This window comes from Cryptomeria japonica, chromosome 6 (assembly GCF_030272615.1).
Source record: "Cryptomeria japonica chromosome 6, Sugi_1.0, whole genome shotgun sequence".
Lineage (NCBI taxonomy): Eukaryota > Viridiplantae > Streptophyta > Pinopsida > Cupressales > Cupressaceae > Cryptomeria > Cryptomeria japonica.
Window position 1 is genome coordinate 269814992 of NC_081410.1, and position 20173 is coordinate 269835164.

Here is a 20173-nt window from a genome sequence, read left to right on the forward strand (position 1 = left end):
CACCATCACTCTTATTTCCCAGAATTTTCTCTTTCGGGTGATTCAGTTTTACATACCAGTCGGGGGCCTTCTTAGATGCTTCCTTTGGTTCAATGTCTGATCGAGCTTCATCATCTTCATCACTAGAGTTATCATACCACTTGATCTATGGTTGACATCCTTTATGCATATCCTCATCAACTTTTACATGCACACTCTCAATGGATCTTCTTAGTCTTTTGTTGTAGCATTTGTAGGCCTTGCTATTGGATGAGTAACCAAGGAAGATTCCTTCATCACTCATGGAGTCAAAACTTCCTAGACCATCCATATCTTTCTTGATAAAGAAATTTCTTCCAAATACTTTGAATTATTTGATAGATGGCTTCCAGTCATACCACAACTCATAAGGTGTCATTTTGTTGTTCATTCTTAATTGAACCTGGTTCAAAGTATATGTAGCAGTATGAACCAACTTCCTTCCAGTATGTGTCCAACACTCTGGCCTCATTTAGCATGGTTTTGGCCATCTCCTTCATTGTTCTATTCTTCCTTTCTCCAACACCATTTTGTTGTGGTGTTCTAGGAGCTGAGTATTGTCTTCTAATTCCATGCTTTTCACAATAATCTTCAAACTCATTTGAATTAAACTCTCCACCCCAATCTGATCTTAGGCATTTTAACTTGCACCCACTTTCTTTCTCCACCATATTCCAAAAGATCTTGAATCTTTTGAATGCTTGTGATTTATCTTGTAGGAAGGTGACCCATGTCATTCTTGAGCATTCATCAATGAATAGCATAAAGTATCTTTCACTTGCAAGTGCTCTTGTCCTAGTTGGACCACACAGATCTGTATGCACAATTTCAAGTGGTCTTGAGGTTTTGTGCTCTTGTGTCTTGAATATCACTTTAGTTTGCTTACCTTTAACACATTCATCACAAAATGTGCTTATCAGTTTGATGATGGGTGGAATATTCCTCACACACCCCTTTCTGTTTACTGCAACTATATTATCAAAGTTTATGTGACCTAATCTTCGGTGCCATAGCCAAATTTCATCTACTTGTCCTAACATACACTGAGACTCATAGCACTCCTTTAGATTTTAAACATTTCCATATGTTCTCTTTCCTTCTACCATAATTTGACTGGTACTATCTTTTTTTATCTGGCAACCAGTTGAGTCAAAGGTGAATTTGTAACCTTTGTCACACATCTGACTCACACTTAGCAGATTGTGCTTAAGGCCTTCCACATAATATACATCATGTGCCTTCAATTTTCCATCAATATTTAGAGTTCCTTTTCCCTTTATTTTGATGGAAGAGTTGTCTCCAAAGCTTACTGAACCACCATTCTAGTCTTCAAGCTTGATGAATTTCCTTTTGTCACCAATCATGTGATTTGAGCAACCACTATCTACAACCCATAGATTTTTTCTTTCAGCATGTAAGGCAGTTTGTACTATGAGACTTGATTCTGCCTTTGTGAGAGTTGAGAAATACAACACCACAGGAGCCCAAATGATCTCTGCAAGCTAAATAAACCTATTACAAGGAGAAGCAAGGAAGCAATAGAGAAAAACATAAACACAGGAAAAATGCTCAAGAATGTGAGAGCTCTGTATTCACGAAAAATGTGTAATAGAATAATGATACAAAGAAAAGAATTCAACCTCTAATAGGTCAAGAAACCCTAAAAGGGAAAACCTCAGGCTTGCACATAATAATTAATAAAAGAATTAATTATTATGCACCTATTGTTAGCTTAAGTGTAAAAGAGATAAAGGGGAACTTAATTAATTAAACAATTGTCATTTAATTAATCAAGACCCAATTACTCTAACACCCCCCCTTAATATAGACTTAGGGAGAAGCTAAAACCTAGAACAACTACTGAAAGTAGGAAAGATGGGTCCCAACAACAAGGCCTGATCAGGTACCCAAATACAATGAAATCTCTATGAAACGGAGAAAAAGGAGAAAACCTAGTGAGAAAAAACTCCTCTCCAAAAAGAGAGAAAAGAACATGCTGAAAGAAATATGAAGGAAGGTAGGCCTCATAAAGACCCCCCAAGGACAACTTCCTTCACCCCAAGCATAGAGCACAACTAAAGATAGCGTGGCAATGCAAAAGGTTTCATGAAGATGTCTACAACCTACTTGGCAGTGGGAGTGTACTCCAAAATGAGACAACCATCCTAAATCAACTGGCAGATGAAATGCATGTGAAGCTCAATGTGCTTCATTCGCTAATGCTCCACCAGGTTGTGAGAAATGTGAATAGCACTCTGATTGTCACACCAAAGAATAGTTGGACTATCTGGAGGAAAACCAAACTTAGTCATCAATTGTCAAAGCCATAAGATCTCTTGACTCACAAGAACAACAACTTGGTACTCAGCCTATGTAGATGATAATGCAGGAGCAGTCTACTTCTTGCAAGACCATGTGATTGGACCAAAGCCAAGATAGAAAACAAAGCCAGAAGTAGACTTTCGATCATTGACATCACCAGCCCAATCTGAGTCAATGTAGCCAACAATGTGAGGTTCACCTAATGTATAATGAATGCCATGAGAAATAGAGCCCCGAATGTACCACAAAATATATTTGGTAGCTTGCCAATGACTCTCATGAGAATCATGGGAGAATCAAGAGACAAGGCCAACCACAAAGGAAAGGTCAGGATGAGTGTGTGTCAGGTACAACAAACTGCCAACCAACTACCTGTAAAGTATATAATCTACTGAAGGAGTTGGGAAAGTGGTAATAAAAACAACCCTTGAGTTAAAAGGAGTGGGAGTAGGCTTTCAATAAAGTATGCCAAAGCACTGAAGCATGTCAAGAGCATACTTCTAATGGTAGATGAAGATCCCATTAGAAGAATGAATCACCTTAAGACCAAGAAAAAATTGCAGAAGACCGTGATCTGTCATCTCAAACTGGTCCATCAAAGCTTGCTGAACATGTTGAATGTACATTGTGTGATTAGAATGACAACATGTGAAAACAATGGAGAGCAAGAAAGAGTCCATATTCTCATACCAAGCCCGAGGGGCCTATTTGAGACCATACAATGAACGCCAAAGTTTGCAAACCAAAGAACTGTCATGAACAAATCCCTGAGGCTGCTCCATATAGATTTCCTCCTATAGGTATCCATGCAAGAAAGCACTCTTCACATCCATCTAAAAAATGGGCCATCCTGTAGAAGTTGCAAGGGATAGTACAAAGCGAATAGAGTTCATCTTGGCGATAGGAGAAAATGTCTCAGAGTAATCAATACCCTCAACCTATGAGAAACCCTTTGCAACAAGATGTGCTTTGTACTTATCAATCAAACCATCAACAACATACTTAGTGCGATACAACCAGTGACACCAAATCATATTTTTTCCCTTAGGAAGAGGACAAAGATCCCAAGTATTATTCCTCATCAAAGAAGAATACTCCTCCTCCATAGCACAATCCCACTTAGGGTGCCCTATTGCCTCTGAAAACTTCTGAGGATCATCTGAAATGGCATGACTCAAAAGACTAGAACTCATAGTATGAGAATGGGTGCGACGAGTATCTAAAGGATCACCGGCCATAGATCCTGCCACCTTAATAGTAAAGCGAGCCCACTTGGGCATCTGAGGTGGAGTAGGTGGAGGTGGAGATGGTGGATCATTAGCAGTATCATCAGAATCATCCTCAAAATAATCCTAAAGAGATGCAGTGAGAGGAGTAGGTAGAGGGGTAGACACTAGAGACAGGGTATCCACTGTGGGAAGGCTATCATCAAACTGAACATCCCATCAAAATAGGACCTCTCTAGAATCAGAATCAAACAACCTATACACCTTAACATCCTCAAAGTAGCCAACAAAAATGAGGGGTTGGCTTTTCCACTCCATTGCTCACCTTTGAGCATCAAGAATAAATTCCCATGCCTCATTGCCAAATACTCAGAAAAAAGAAACATCAGGCTTGTCATGAGACCGAGCCTCCATAGGAGTCATATGTCAAATCACCTTGTGAGGCGTTCGATTCTGAATGTAGTTGGCACAATTGGCTGCCTCAGCCCAAAAGGATGAATCCATGGACTTGGACTAAATCATACAATTCACCATCTCTCATAAAGTTTCTTCCTTTCTCGCAGCGACACCATTCTATTCAGGGGTGTAGGGAATAATAAATTGATGTTGTAAACCATGCTCAGTGCAAAAATATTTGAAAGCCTGATTCAAATACTCCCCACCATTTGTTGGCATATGTGCAGAGTTTGATGACATGATGGGATTGTATGTTGTCATTGATGTCAATATGTTGAAGTATGAACTGGTATATTGAAGTAAGTGAACTGGTATGATGGTATGAACCTGTATATGCAAAACATGAACCGGTATGTGAACTGGTATATGGAAAGTTTGTATCGGGGTTTCTAGTTGATGCATTCTAAGTCTGTGTGAATCTTCTAACGACATCCTGAGATGAGTTAGCATTGAAATGAAGATTAGATTGTGTTGCCATGTCATCCTTGTGCATGTGAAGGATCTTCTTGAGAATCTTGCATGAAGAAGATTGATTCTATCCACCTCGAGAATGAGCAAAATCTCAGTAAACGGTGGAGAGCGCATGATGGGTTATCAGCTTCCTGAAGTAGTGAATAATGAACGATGGAGAATGTCTTGAGATTTGTTCAAGATTGTTTTACCCTATGTAATGTGTTTGAATGATCATGATTGGACCGACTGTATTGTTAACCTAGATTCTTAGGGTTTTAGGTTTTGGCTACCGACCTAATTGTTGTCTATAAGGTCGATGATGATTTTTGTTTGAGATTGTTGGCAAATGATTGTATGTGAGGTGATTCTTGCCAAACTAGAGAAGTGAGTAGATACCTACAGAGTGTAATTGCAGATGTAAAGGAGCTAAAGTGGATCTACCTTAGCACTAAGTGTTGTTGTCATATCAGTTTATTACCTGTTGACTTCTAACCATTTCAGCACTTGGAAAATCCCTTTACCAGTTAGCTTTAACAGGATTTTTGTAAATCCTTTAACAGGGTGACTCAAAATCATTGAGTTTTTTAAATCCTCTTGCGAGGTAACCTTTAACAGGGTTTTAACCTTTAACAGGGTATTTAGCCATCCCTTAATTGCGTGATCCCTAGCAGGATCAGTTCCTAGTAGAACCTGTTGTAAAGTCTTTAACCAGACTAGGCTCCTAACAAAGAGAACTTTAGAAGAGTTCAAGAAAAACTTGTGGGTATTCGTCCCACCGTGGTTTTTCCCAGTTGGGTTTCCACGTGAAAAATCAGTGTGTCATGTGTGATGCTTTTTCATGTGATGTTTTAGTGTTTTCTATTAAGCGGTAATGCAAGTTGATCTAGTGGTCACTATATTTCTGATGTATTACTTGCTTAAGCATATGGGTGAAGTTGAGATGAGATATTAGGTTTTGAGAAGATCTAGATGTTACCGATTTATGTCTTTTACAGTCGTACTGTGTTTTACCGATAGTGCCTTGTTTTAGATTGGTGATATTGTTTATCAGTTAGTGCAGTCTTTGCAGTTAAAGTTGTTTGTGGAATTTTTTATCCATACTGATTCACCCCCCCCCCTCTCAGTATATGTTTAGTATTTACTGTTCATCATTATTCATCAATTGGTATCAGAGCATCCTCCAGGTCCTCTATGTTATAAGCTTAACCACTTGAGGAAAAGATCATATTCTAATGATGAAGAGGGAAGGTCCTAAGTTCAATAGAGATAACTTTAAGATATGGAAGGAAAAAATGAAGATCTACATTAAAAGAATGGGTGCTCAATGTTGGAACTATGTTGAGAATACCTATGTTGTCCCTATCAGTACTCTCACTGATGATCAAAGAAGAGAAATTTAGGAGAATGGGCAAGTCATGGAAGCTCTTATCAGCAGTCTATTTGATATTGAGTTTATAGATGTTCAAAACAAAGACAATCCCAAAGATTTATGGGATACTCTGGAGTCTATCTATGGTGGTGATGAGCATGCGAAGCAAGCTAAGGAAGGGAGCCTTAGGGGAAAATTTGAAGACATGCAAATGGTTGAAGGAAAGACCATTCAACAATATGGGATAAGAATTAAAATTGTTGTTGGAGACATCAAGAGTGTAGGAGGTACAATGGATGATTCCACCGTTGTTAGCAAAGTTTTGAGAACCTTATTACCGGTCTATGCAATAAGGGTTGCTACTATTCAAGAGTTGAGATCTATTGACAAGAAAAGGTATCTCTTGATTCCATTATTGCTAAGTTGACTGCATATGAGCTAAACAGTTATGATGGCAGTGTTCAGAAGACTAAATCAGCCTTTAGAGCATCTATTGCACTATCTAGAAAGGGAAAAGAGGTTAGTACCAGCTATGAACCTAGACAAAGCACAAATATGGATGATGAGGAGATCCTGATGGAGTTTGAAGCTCTTCTTGTCAAGAGACTTCCTAAGGGAATTAGAAAATACAGAGGTAAGCTCCCTTTCAAATGTTTTTCTTGCAATAGGATAGGACACATTGCTGTCAACTATCCCAATAGTGATAATAAGGACAAATTGGAGAAGTTTAAAAAGTTCAAAGGAGGAAATAGGAGAAACTGTCTTGTTGCAGTCGATGAAGGTGTCACTGATGATGAATCAAAAGATGAAGAAAGTGAAGACATAGTGTTTGTAGCTATTAAGGAAGATGTGTCAGACAAGAAGTCTCTTGTCTTCCACTTTGATAATTCTAATGAGTGGATTATTAACAGTGGATGTTCTCACCACATGACTGGTGATTGGAGGAAGTTTCTGTCTCTGGAAGAGTATGATGGAGGTGTAGTCCGATTTGGTAATGATGCACTATTTATGGTAAAAGGCAAAGGATCCATCTCTCTAAATGGAAAAAGCATGCTGATAATGTGTATTGGGTAGAAGATCTCGGGCATAACCTTTTGAGTGTTGCCCAGCTGAATGATAAAGGACTCACTTTAGAATTCAAGGATGGAGTATGCAAAATAAAAGGAAAGAGTGGTGAACTGATGGCCACCGGTATGCAAACCAAAGGTAACTTATTTTAGTTAAATACAAATATCAGTCAATGTCTAAAGGCTAAGTTTGATGACAGTTGGATATGGCATAGGAGACTCTGCCATGTAAATTTTGATAATATTGTGAAGGCCAGTAAGATCAAGGCAGTTAGAGGATTGTCTGTGCTGAAAAAACTAGAGAATCCTTTGTGTAGAGAATGTCAACTAGGGAAAATGTCTTCGTCAACCTTCAAAGGTAAATCTTTCATAGTAGATAATTTACTTGATCTTGTGCATATTGATTTGTGTGGTCCTATGAAAACTAGGAGTGTTTGGGGAGATAGGTACTTTATGATTCTTACTGATGATTGCTCAAGAATGATGTGGGTCACATTCTTTAAAGACAAGTCTAAAACCTTTGGAAGGTTTAAAGCCTTCAGAGCACTAGTTGAAAAGGAAAGTGGTAAGAGGATTAAATGCCTTAGAATTGACCAAGGAGGTGAGTTCACTTCTAGTGAGTTTAGTAAGTACTGTGAAGAGAATGACATCAAGAGGAAACTATCTACCCCCTAGACTCCACATCAGAATGGCCTAGCAGAAAGGAACAACTGGACTATAATTGAAGTTGCTAGAATGATATTGATTCAAGGGAAGGTTGCTCACACTTTTTGGAGAGAAGCGGTGAGCACTGCAGTCTACACTATGAATAAGGTTATCATCAAGAAATGTAAGGATAAAACTTCTTATGAGTATTGGATAGGTAAGTCTCCAGTAGTAAGCTACTTTAGAGTGTTTGGTAGCAAGTGTTATATCAAGAGAAGTGAATACCAGAGCAAGTTTGATGCAAAATGTGATGAGGGAATATTTCTAGGGTATTCCACCAAGAGCAAAGGTCTCAAGTGTTTTAACAATAGGACTCAGAGAATTGTTGAAAGTATCAATGTTAGAGTTGATGAAACCTTTGAGAAACCTGAGGAAACCAGCTGCGAGCAAGTGGTAGATGAACTAGATGTAACCTTCTGGGAACCAGTTGCAAGACAACCAAGTACAAGTAACAGTGCTCCTACACCAATAGATGCTGATGTAGATGAAGATGAAAATGAAGATGAAGAGGAAAAGCAAGAGGAATTAGTTAAGATCATTCCTAGGTATGTAAAGCTACATCATGATCCAAAGTAGATCATAGGGGATAAGGATGCAGGAATTATTACAAGAAGAAAGGCTAGAGAAAATTATTGCATGATTTTTGAATTTGAGCCCAAAACATTTAAAGAGGCACACAAAGATGAAGACTGGATTAAGGCTATGTAAGAGGAACTTGACCAGATAGAAAAGAATGGTACATGGTCTTTGGTACCCGAACTGGAGCACAAAAAAGTTATTGGCACAAAATGGGTTTTTAGAAACAAGCTGAATGAAGATGGCATAGTGGTAAGAAACAAAGCAAGATTTGTATGTAAGGGATATGGTCAAGATGAAGGAGAAGACTATGGAGAAACCTTTGCTCCAGTAGCTAGATTAGAGGGTGTTCAAATGCTACTTGCATATGTAGCCTTCAAGGGATTCAAAGTGTATTAGATGGATGTAAAATCTACATTCGTGAATGGAATACTTGTAGAGGAAGTGTATATAGAGCAACCAGATGGGTTTTCCCTATCAGAAGACAGTGATATGGTGTGTAGGCTACATAAAGCCTTGTATAGATTGAAGCAAGCATCTAGAGCATGGTATGAACATTTACACTCCCATCTTGTGAAGATTAGATTTGAAAGAACGAGTGAAGATAGAAATATCTATCTAAAGATAGAAGGAGATTAGATTCTGATATGTGAAGTGTTTTTTGATGACATAATTTTTGGTAGAGATGACAAGATGAGCCATGCGTTTGCAGATGATATGAAGAAGGAATTCGAGATGTCACTAATCGGAGAGATTAAGTTCTTCATTGGACTACATATTCAACAAATGAAAGATGGTATCTTTATCACTCAGTACAAGCATGTCAAAGAGGTGTTGAAGACCTTTGGCATGGAAGACAACAAACCAGTTGGTACACCGATGATGATTGATTGTAAATTGTCAAAAGAAGATGACTCAACATTGGTGAATGAGAAGGAATACCGATCAATGATTGGTAAGCTGCACTATGTATTACATAGTAGACCAGACATTGCACATGTAGTGGGCATTGCTACACATTTCTAGACAAGTCCAAGAGAATCCCGCTTGGTAGCAGTCAAGCGGATTCTTAGATATCTGAAGGGAACTATAGATTATGGATTGTGGTATCCATATAGTAATGATTTCAATCTCAAAGTGTTTACCGATGCCGATTGGGCTGGCAATGTGGACGACTGGAAGAGAACAACCAATGGTGCATTCTTTCTTGGTGGTAGAATTCTCTCATGGATGAGGAAGAAGAAGAGTTGTATCTCTCAGTCCATAACATAAGCAGAATATGTAGTAGCATTTATGAATTGCACTCAGAAAATTTGGATGAAGCATATATTAAGTGGTTTCAAAGTCCCTGTATCTGAACCGGTGAGTATATTTTGTGACAACACAAGTGCAATTAATATTTCCAAGAATCCGGTATTGCATGCTAGAACCAAGCACTTCAAGATCAAATATCATTTCTTGAGGGAGAAAGTTCAAAACAAAGAGGTTGTATTGAAACATGTTTCTAGTAAAGAGCAGTTAGTAGATATATTCACCAAGTCTCTACTGAAGGCTACATTTACCTATTTAAGATGTGAATTAGGGGTGCTTCCCCTTCCAGAGGTGAACTAAAGGTATGTGCTCCACATCAATCAGGTATTGCATTGTCAGATATTTTCATGATTGATGTGTTGAAGGATGCTACTCCTCAGGGGGAGCAACATAGTAGATCATGGATGCTTATGCCTCCACTTTGGCATTGTTGTCAAAGGGGGAGAAGATGTGAAGCAAAGAAGATATCTGCAATATTGAAGACATATAATATGGAAGAACTGATATAGGTATATTTGTGTATTGCCATCAATGCTAAAGGGGGAGATTGTTGGCATATGTGCAGAGTTTGATGACATGATGGGATTGTATGTTGTCATTGATGTCAATATGCTGAAGTATGAACCGATATATTGAAGTAAGTGAACCAGAAAGTGAACCGATATGATGGTATAAACCGGTATATGCAAAAAGTGAACCGGTATGTGAACCGGTATATGGAAAGTTTGTATTGGGGTTTCTGGTTTATGCATTCTAAGTCTGTGTAATTCAACTGATGACATCCTGAGATGAGTTAGCATTGAAATGAAGATTAGATCATGTTGCCACATCAACCTTGTTCACGTGAAGGATCTTCTTGAGAATCTTGCATGAAGAAGATTGATTCTATCCACCTCAGGAATGAGCAAAAACTCAGTAAATGATGGAGAGCGTGTGATGGGTTATCAGCTTCTTGAAGCGGTGAAGAATGAACAATGGAGAACATCTTGAGATTTGTTCAAGATTGTTTTACCCTATGTAATGTGTTTGAACGGTTACGATTGGACTGATTGTATTGTTAACCTAGATGCTTAGAGTTTTAGGTTTGGCTATCGACCTAATTATTGTCTATCAGGTCGATGATGATTTTTGTTTGAGATTGTTGGCAAATGATTGTATGTGAGGTGATTCTTGCCAGACTAGAGAAGTGAGTAGATACCTGTAGAGTGTAATTGTAGATGTAAAGGAATGGAAGTGGATCTGCCTTGGCATTAAGTGTTGTTATCAGATCAGTTTATTACCTATTAACTTCTAACCATTCAAGCAGTTGGAAAATCCCTTTACCGGTTAGCTTTAACAGGCTTTTTGTAAATCCTTTAACAGGGTGACTCAAAATCATTGAGTTCTTTAAATCCTCTTGTGAGGTAACCTCTAACAGGGTTTTAACCTTTAATAGGGTATTTAGCCATCCCTTAACTAGGTGATCCCTAGCAAGATCAGTTCCTAGTAGAACCTGTTGTAAAGTCTTTAACCGAACTAGGCTCCTAGTAGAGTGAACTTTAGAAGAGTTCAAGAGAAACTTGTGGGTATTCATCCCCACCATGGTTTTTCCTAGTTGGTTTTCCACATGAAAAATTAGTGTGTCATGTGTGATGCTTTTTCATGTGATGTTCTAGTGTTTTCTGTTAAGTGGTAATGCAAGCTGATCCAGTGGTCATTATATTTCTGATGTATTACTTGCTTAAGAATATGGGTGAAGTTGAGATGAGATATTAGGTTTTGGGAAGATCTAGATGTTACCTATTTATGTCTTTTACAGTCGTACTATGTTTTATTGGTAGTGCCTTGTTTTAGATTGGTGATATTGTTTACCGATTAGTGCAGTCTTTGCAATTTAAGTTGTTTGTGGAAGTTTTTGTCCATACTGATTCACCCCCCCTCTCAGTATCTATTGAGTATTTACTATTCATCATTATTCATCACCATTATCTGTACATATCTACTGAATAGAACAACTAGACTACTTCTCTACAAATGTCTTGAAGATTCAAAATGAATCAAAGACATCAGACTTGTACTTAAGAAAGTACACCCATGTGCATCTGGAGAAGTCATCAATAAATGTGAGTACATACTTGGCCCTAGAAAAAAGTAGGGAATGACATGAGTTCATTGTGAATCATCTCTAAAGGTGCCAAAGCACGAGGGGCTCTTCCCTTCAGAAAGGAATCTTTTTGATGTTTTCCAAGCACACAACCATGACAAACACCATCAGTGCAAGAAAACTGTGGGAGCCCAAGAACAAGTGCCTATGTACTCATCTGCTAAAGATATTTGTAATTGACATGGCCCAAGCACTCATGCCAAAGCTTACTCACTGAATCTACATGTGCTATAAGAGATGAACATGTACCTGTAGAAGGCTCAAATCCATCAAATCTATAAAGATGAGATGCAATATCAACACTCCCAGTAGCCACAACCAAATCAGAGTCATGGAGGTCCCAAATAACCACATCATGTGGTGAGAACTTACCTGTCTTACCAAATCCAGAATGGCGAATCTGATAAATGGATAGGAGATTCATCGAGATGTCAAGAACAACTAGAACATCCTGTAGAGTACCCCCATCCAAAGAGACAAAACTTGAACCCAAGACTGAAAGTTGAATAGAGTCACCCACTACAATCTATGAAGTACCACAAGAGGCAAGAGAGGTAACCAACTATTGAGTGTGTCATATGGTGAGAAGCACTAGAATCTAAAATCCAAGTGGACCCATAGGTCGAAGCTTGAGCTATGAGAGCATGACGTATCCCTGTGGAAGGAGAAGAAGCCTGAGGTGAGGAGATGTGGTGCTGCTGCATGGCTTCCTCTAAAGACTCTAATCATTTCCAACACCTGGAAACTGGATGTCCTTCCTTTCCACAAAAACTGCAAGTATCTCCTGATTTCTTCTTAGTCTTGGAGGAAGACTCACTAGACTATGAAGATTTCCCTTGTTTCAGATTAAATGGTGATTTAGAATCAGACTTAGGAGGTGGCTTGGAGGAATGTTCACTGCCTAAAGAATTCTTCTTTGGCTTTGATTTCTTCTTTTGCTTCTCTTTAGAGGACTGAGCAACCAATGCTTTGTTCTTGGACCCTGAAAGCATGTCCAGCTGAGAAAGGTGAGATTTCTCATGAGAAAAATGCTCACAAGACACATCAAAGGCAGGCATGGTAAAATGAGAACCCAAACCATCCATGGTGGAGTAGAAAGAAAAGGCAAAAACTTGAAAAGGACCCCGAAGCTTTGAAAGGATCAAGTGAATGCACTCTGGGTCTATCTTGATCTTTCCACACCACTAGATAATAGATCTAGTAGTCTTGAATTTGTTCAAAAAATCCTCAATGGTGGGAATGTTAGGTCCTGGAGACAACTGAGAGGGGGGGTGAATCAGTTGTCTAATAAATTCAAACAAAAAACCAATTAACCAACTTGATGCTTAATATCGGTAAATCAGTTAAGTATGCCGATAGACAGTGTTAACAGTAAATTGCTATACCGGTAAGTATTAATGCATGAAACATAAACATGAAGTCATCCACAACACATAACACCAATATTTGTATGTTGGAACCCTATAAGGGGAAAAACCACAATGGGAAACCTTACCCACAATCAGATGATACTACTGCAAATAGTAAGTGTACATAAATGGGGTCTGGACATGCAGAAAGGCCAATAGCCTAGAGCTCACTGCTCAATCACAAAATGGGAGTCACACTGACTACAGTTGGATGGTTAAATCCAATAAGAATGTACTGCACAAAATAGCATCTTCATATGTTGGATTCAGTACCGGTGTAATGCTGATATGCTTATACAAAAACCTAGCTTCACCTTCAAATGATGTCTTCATGTATACCTCCGCTTAATCTAGCATATACCTTCACTTAATTCATTTTTGCATTCCACACTTGATCTTACAAATAAGATCTTACATTTATACCATAACCTAAGACCAATTTTAGTAGGTCGGCTCTACAATATATTACAATAAACATTTTACATACAATATAATATCTGATGCAATAACCGATTAAACATGTCGGCTTAATGCATTTACATCAATAATAAATCATCTCCATAGCATGCCATGCTGATCTGGAAAAGATAAACCTGTCGGTGTAACCCTAGATAACTAGGGACCTATTTGCCGGTAAAAGCAAATATGCAATTATGAATATACCAATGATCAATTCTTCAAAACAAAGTGTCCACATGATGTCTTCAACATTATCAAGTGTCTTCCATATCATTCTAGGTATTGATGAACTTTATATCCTACCGGTGAACCATATACCAGTAACTGTGCAATAGTTACTTGCTTGCCGGTGAATGTTGTTGGATCTCAAAAGTGCTTGTTTTCAGTAGGTGTTGACATCAATGACAAAACCATACCAAAATACCAACAATCTCCCCCTTTGGCATTGATGGCAACACAAGATGGAAAAACCATGAAAGTGCCAAAACAGAAATGCCAAATATCAAAAACCAACAATCTCCTTTACACAACAATTTCTCCCCCTGGGAGCAACATGTGTTTATCCAAAGATTTATTTTCAATACCAATCTATCCTCAAAAGTTAATGTGTTTTTCCATAGATATCTCTCCCCCTTTGACATCAAATGCCAAAGTTACAAAAATCAAGTTCATACAAAATACCAATCAATTCAATATACCAACTACTCCCCCTGAGAAGTAGCTTCCTCATCAAAGACTGGAGTAAAAGATTTGTCTTTTAATTTTGTCGATTGATGACAATCATCAACTGTCTAAGTCTCTCCAAGCTGATCTCTGAGATATTCAAAAGTCTCCTTAGGCAAAGATTTTGTGAAAATATCTGCAAGCTATTCTTTAGTATTCACATAAACTAGTTTTATCTCTTTTTCTTCAACTTTTTCCCTTAGAAAATTTAGTTTGATAGAAACATGTTCTGTTTTAGAATGTAATATCGGATTCTTAGATATATCAATTGCTGCAGTGTTATCACAGTTGTAACTAGGAAAATGGAATGCATCAAAGCAATAAATATTAGCTAACCACAAAGCTAAATTGCAATGAAATAAAATCCTATTACAATCAATAGAAGAATTGAAAATAAGACATTCAAAATAAATGAAAAAATCATCACCAATGTCTCTTTCAATTGACCTCCATTGTCCTTCTTTCTCCTTCAAATTATCTTGTTTGTGGATCTCACCTACAAGTGCAAGAGCAAAGTATGAAAGCAAGCAAGATGACAAGATGAAAATTGCAGCATAAGGATACTAGAAGCATGGTTGATTGATTGAAAATATGATTGATTCTAAAAATGTGATTGATTCCTCCATTGAAGAAAATCATCCAATTTAGAGACAAATTGGAGAGAGGACAAGATTAGCATGAAGAGATTTGAAAGGAAATTCAAATCAAGAATGGCAAAATTATGACAAATGTATGACAATTGCTATGCAAGATGCATGACAAATTATGCACAAATTATGGCAAGTTGCCATGCAAGATGTATGACAAATTATGACAAATTATGACAAGTTGCTATGCCATTACCATGAAATTAGGGGAAATATTAGAAAAAAATAAAGAAAATAGGAGAAATAGAAATTAGGAAATAGGAGAAATTAGCAAATTAGAAAATTGAGGAAAAAGATGAAATAGAAATTAGGTGAATTAATCAATAGGTTTTCATCCATTAATTAATTCATGAAAGAGACTTAGGACTAAATAAATAGATTTATTTAACCCACAAAGAAGAAGAAAAGGATTAAATGAACAAATCATAAAACCCTAGAAATAAGAGGACAAGGAATTAGGTCAAGACAACAAGAAATTAATGTAGGTTCGATCATGATTCTGATTGACAAAGGACCAATGTTAATAAATGATTGAGATTGGTTGACAAAAATCAATGACAAATTGACCAAGATTGACAAGGAGATCAAATTGATAGGCGCCAATTGTCGAGGAACAATGACTAATCGATCCAAATTGACATGATTGAAAAGGAAAAGGATCGATGATGAATCGATCGCAAAATGACAAGATTGACAAGGACAAGGATCAATGGTGAATTGATCACAAAATGACAAGGCTGACAAGAGGACAAAACCCTAATTCTATCATCGATTAGGATTGACGATGTCCAAAATGATGATAAATGAGCATGCACCATGATGCGACAGGATAAGATCGACCAAAATCATGACTGAAAATTGCTATCGACAAGACCTAATTCAAAAGCGAGAAAAATGAGGAATGCAGAAGAAGGACTCGATGCTCACAAATGATAAAGACCAAGTGCGCAACATAGAAGAAATGTTAATGCAACACAAGAACCCTAAAATAAGGCAATGCGCAAATGTTAAAGTATGACTCCACAAGCGTTGACCATTTTTAGACATCTACATTTTGCCCCTCTTTGAGACAATGCGATTCTAAGCATTGTTTCAAAGAACAATAATGAAAATGCCCTAGACAATAACAATAATGAAAATGCCCCAGACAAAAATCAATGACAAATTGACCAAGATTGACAAGGAGATCAAATTGATAAGTGCCAATTGACAAGGAACAATGACTAATTGATCCAAATTGACATGATTGAAGATGACAAGGATCGATGAGGAATCGATTGCAAAATGACAATATTGACAAGGACAAGGATCGATGATGAATCGATTGCAAAATGACGAGATTGACAAAGACAAGGATCGATGACGAATCGATCGCAAAATGACAAGATTGACAAGGACAAGGATCGATGACGGATCGATCACAAAATAACGAGATTGACAAGAGGACAAAACCATAATTCTATCAACGATTAGGATTGATGATGTCCAAAATGATGATAAATGAGCACGCACCATGATGCGACAGGATAAGATCGACTAAAATCATGACTGAAGATTGCTATAGACAAGACCTAGTTCGAAAGCAAGAAAAATGAGGAATGCAAAAGAAGGACTCGATGCTCACAAATGATAAAGACCAAGTACGGAACATAGAAGAAATGTTAATGCGATGCAAGAACCCTAAAATAAGGCAATGCGCAAATGTTAAAGTATGACTCCACAAGCGTTGACCATTTTTAGACGTCTACATTTTGCCCCTCTTTGAGACAATGTGATTCTAAGCATTGTTTCAAAGAACAATAATGAAAATGCCCCAGACAATAACAATAACATATGCATGCCCCCTCGAGGAATTGGCCGGAAAAATCTAGAAAAGAGGCCAAGTGATCAATAAGAATGACAAAAGATGATAGGTTCGAATGGACTGCCAAGACTGATGGAAGAAATGTTAGTAAGAAGAAATTAGATAGAGGACAGTTAGAGATGAAGGAAAACTTTCTTTTACAAATGCACATAAGTAGGTGAGAACCTTTATTTATTGTAGCAAAGCGGATGTAGAGCATCATGGCATTGAAGGCCAGAGCTGGAACGCAACCCCTTTTGCAAAAGACAGACACATCGCACACAAGGAATGAGTGAAGCATCCTAGGGTGCATACATCAAGGGTCGAGGTATGTGCAGCATTCACAAAGTGAATGTACTTATCATAGACACCCAATGATATAGTTGCCCCAGTTTGCGACAAACATTCCACAAACAACAAACATAACAAAAAAAAGGAAAGGGACCATGAACCATCCCAGTTACTCTAAATCACTCAGTGACATCATCGAGCAACATAGGAACATGATCGAAGCCAAAGATAAATTAGTAAAAAGATAAGATGTACAAATTCAACCAAGTCAAACAAACAGCCTGATCGTCATTGTCAAAAGTGGAAAACAAGAATGATCATGCTGTCTGGTTTCAGGGAATGCGGTACCCCGTCTAAGATAGGACACAATTTGGTTTCAAGTATACCACACCCTGTATAAGACCCATGATAATGTTGACAAGGACCAATGGTAATGTTGATACTATTTTGATTGATGTGACAACTGTGATCAAGTTGAATGCTTGCTTGGTCGAACAGTTTATCTGTTAATGCGTGATTTCATTAAAGCACAATGTTTGATTGATTGTCATTGGATGTATGCTCAGCGATCTATCTATGCACAAAGGGGACCATTTATTGACAAAATGCAAAATGCCAAAGAAATTGTTTTTGATGTTTTCACTTTGTAGGAATTTCGAGTTTTTTATAATTTTTTTGTTCGTTTTTCAGGACTTTATTTGACTTTTTATGGATTTTTTTTTCAGGACATTATTTGATTTTTAGGGATTTTTTCAGGACATTATATGATTTTTAGGGATTTTTTCAAGACTTTTTTTTTATTTTTTAGGGATTTTTTCAGGTCATTATTTGATTTTTAGGGATTTGTTCAAGATATTTTTCAAATTTTTTTTTTTTTTAGGACTTTTTTTCATGATTTTGCCCCCAGTGTCTAGCAAGGCAAGGAATATGACAGGTGAATAAATAGGCTTTCTGAAATGTTGGTGGATAGAGGGAAGACAAAGGCCTTTTATCATGGAGACAATACAGATGCAATTTTCAAGGGCTATTGCGTGATGGGACAAGAGACTGGATATGACAATGTAAAGCAGGAACATGGCATGAGGGACATGTCAAGGTTTTGAACAACATGTTTTAAATTTTGCATCCTTATGTCAGATCAAGATTAAGGAATGAAAAAGAGTGTATGGATAGTGATAAGATATGGATAGGATAAGAAAGACCAAGAATGGATAAGGGACATGGACTGAAGGTCGGGGTAGGCTAAGGGATAGTGGCAGAAAGTTACAATAAGCTAGGGAATATGGCTGAAAGGTTATAATAAGCAAATGGATAAAGACCAAAATCTATGATGGACTAAAAGCTGCAAACAAGATGCATGATGCTCATGATGATCCTCAGCCTTGTCAAGATCAAAGGTGGAAAGAGGAAATGGACATGAGGGACAATAGGATAATGGAGGAGTATGACATGGTATGATAGGATAATGAAGGGCAATAGGATATGAAGGAGGAAACCTGTCCCCAAGTACGGTATGCAAGAAGTTCATAGATTACACATGACGCCTGTTTGCCAGGTTTTCATAATGGTACTTGTCCAAGGCACCTGTTTGCTAGGTTTTCACTAGTGGACGAATTATTTTTGCTTTACTTTTTTTCTTTTTTTTTCACTTTTTTTTTTTTGGATTTTGACATTTTAGTCAAAAATGGACACATGATAGGGGATGGAAGAAGGACTCAAGCATCTTTTTGTTTGGATAGTAGCCTTAAAAAAAATGGACCATGACCTTTAAAAGTATGCTCAAAGGCGTTGGTAGGATAAGGACATGGAAAAAGAGATGAAATTAAGGCAAGGATTTATGTAAAGGATGGGACCAAAGGGATTGAAGGATGGAAAATATGCGTTGGATAATAGATAGGGTATTGGAAGAATTGGGATTTATTGGATGGAAATGAAGGAAAGATCAACATTGGCACATGCCTTGATGGGTGGTGGATTGATGGAGGAAAAATGGATCTCAGATTGTGAGATTTGGATGGAGGAATAGCTTGGGATTCTGGGACATAAGGGCCCAAAATGGATGAAGAAGGTGATGGAGGAAAAAATTTGAGAGGGTTGGATGGAGGAATAGAAAATTTGGATGCCAAGTTGGATGTTTCTTTAGGCTTTTGTGCTTCAAGGAGCTGCTTAGGGATCCACATGGTTTTTGATTTTTCATGCTTTTGTGGTTCCTTGGAGTGCATTGCTAACACAAGGAATTTAGGAACCCATATATATTTTGACTTTGCTTTATTTTTCTCAGTAGGCCTTTGTGGCCTTTTGGATATTTCTTTTTCTTTATAGATCATATTGTTCTTTGTTTTGACATGTCGATTATATTGGACATGTTGATCCTTGAATACATGTGGATTGCTAGACTTATGACGTTTATACTTGGCATCCAAATTGCTTGGAGGGGGAAAGGAATGCATGGATGGATATGAATGAAATGGACTTCTTTTGGATTGATGAAATCTACTCAAGGATGTGTGCCTTTGCTGACTTTGCATAAAGGATGGAGGGATATAAGGACCTAAGATGGATGGAAAGTATGATGGGGAAGGGATATGTTTGGATTTTGAAGGGATGTTATATTTAGTAGGGGTACCCATGTCTTGAGGAATTTCACTGAGGCCATGACCCTTAATATTTTCTTTAACATGAATGGATTCTTGCTTATAGAGATCTACTCCTTTGCCTTTATGAATATCTTGACTTGTAGGATACTCTTTTCTTTGGGAAGAAGATGTGAGTCCATTATGAGGTGGATATGATATGAGAGAAATAATGAGATCTTGAAGTGGATCAGATTGCACCAAAGTGGAAGAATCCATTATGCATGTCGAGGGTTCATGAACATCTTGCACTGACACGTTAGAATCATGAGGGGGATTAGGATCGTGAGGGGGACTAGGATTGTGTAGTGGACATGGTTCAATGGCAGGCTCTTCAAGAGATGGAATGGGAGAAATAATGGGATCATCAAAAGAAACAAGATCTTGGAGTGTATATGGAGCATTAGGACAAGGAGATGGAGGAACAAAAGGATCTTGTGGAGGATTTAAATGAATAATTTGATCTTGACAAGGAGGAAGATCATTGGAATCCTCTTTAAAGGTGCTTTGCTCTTGACTTTT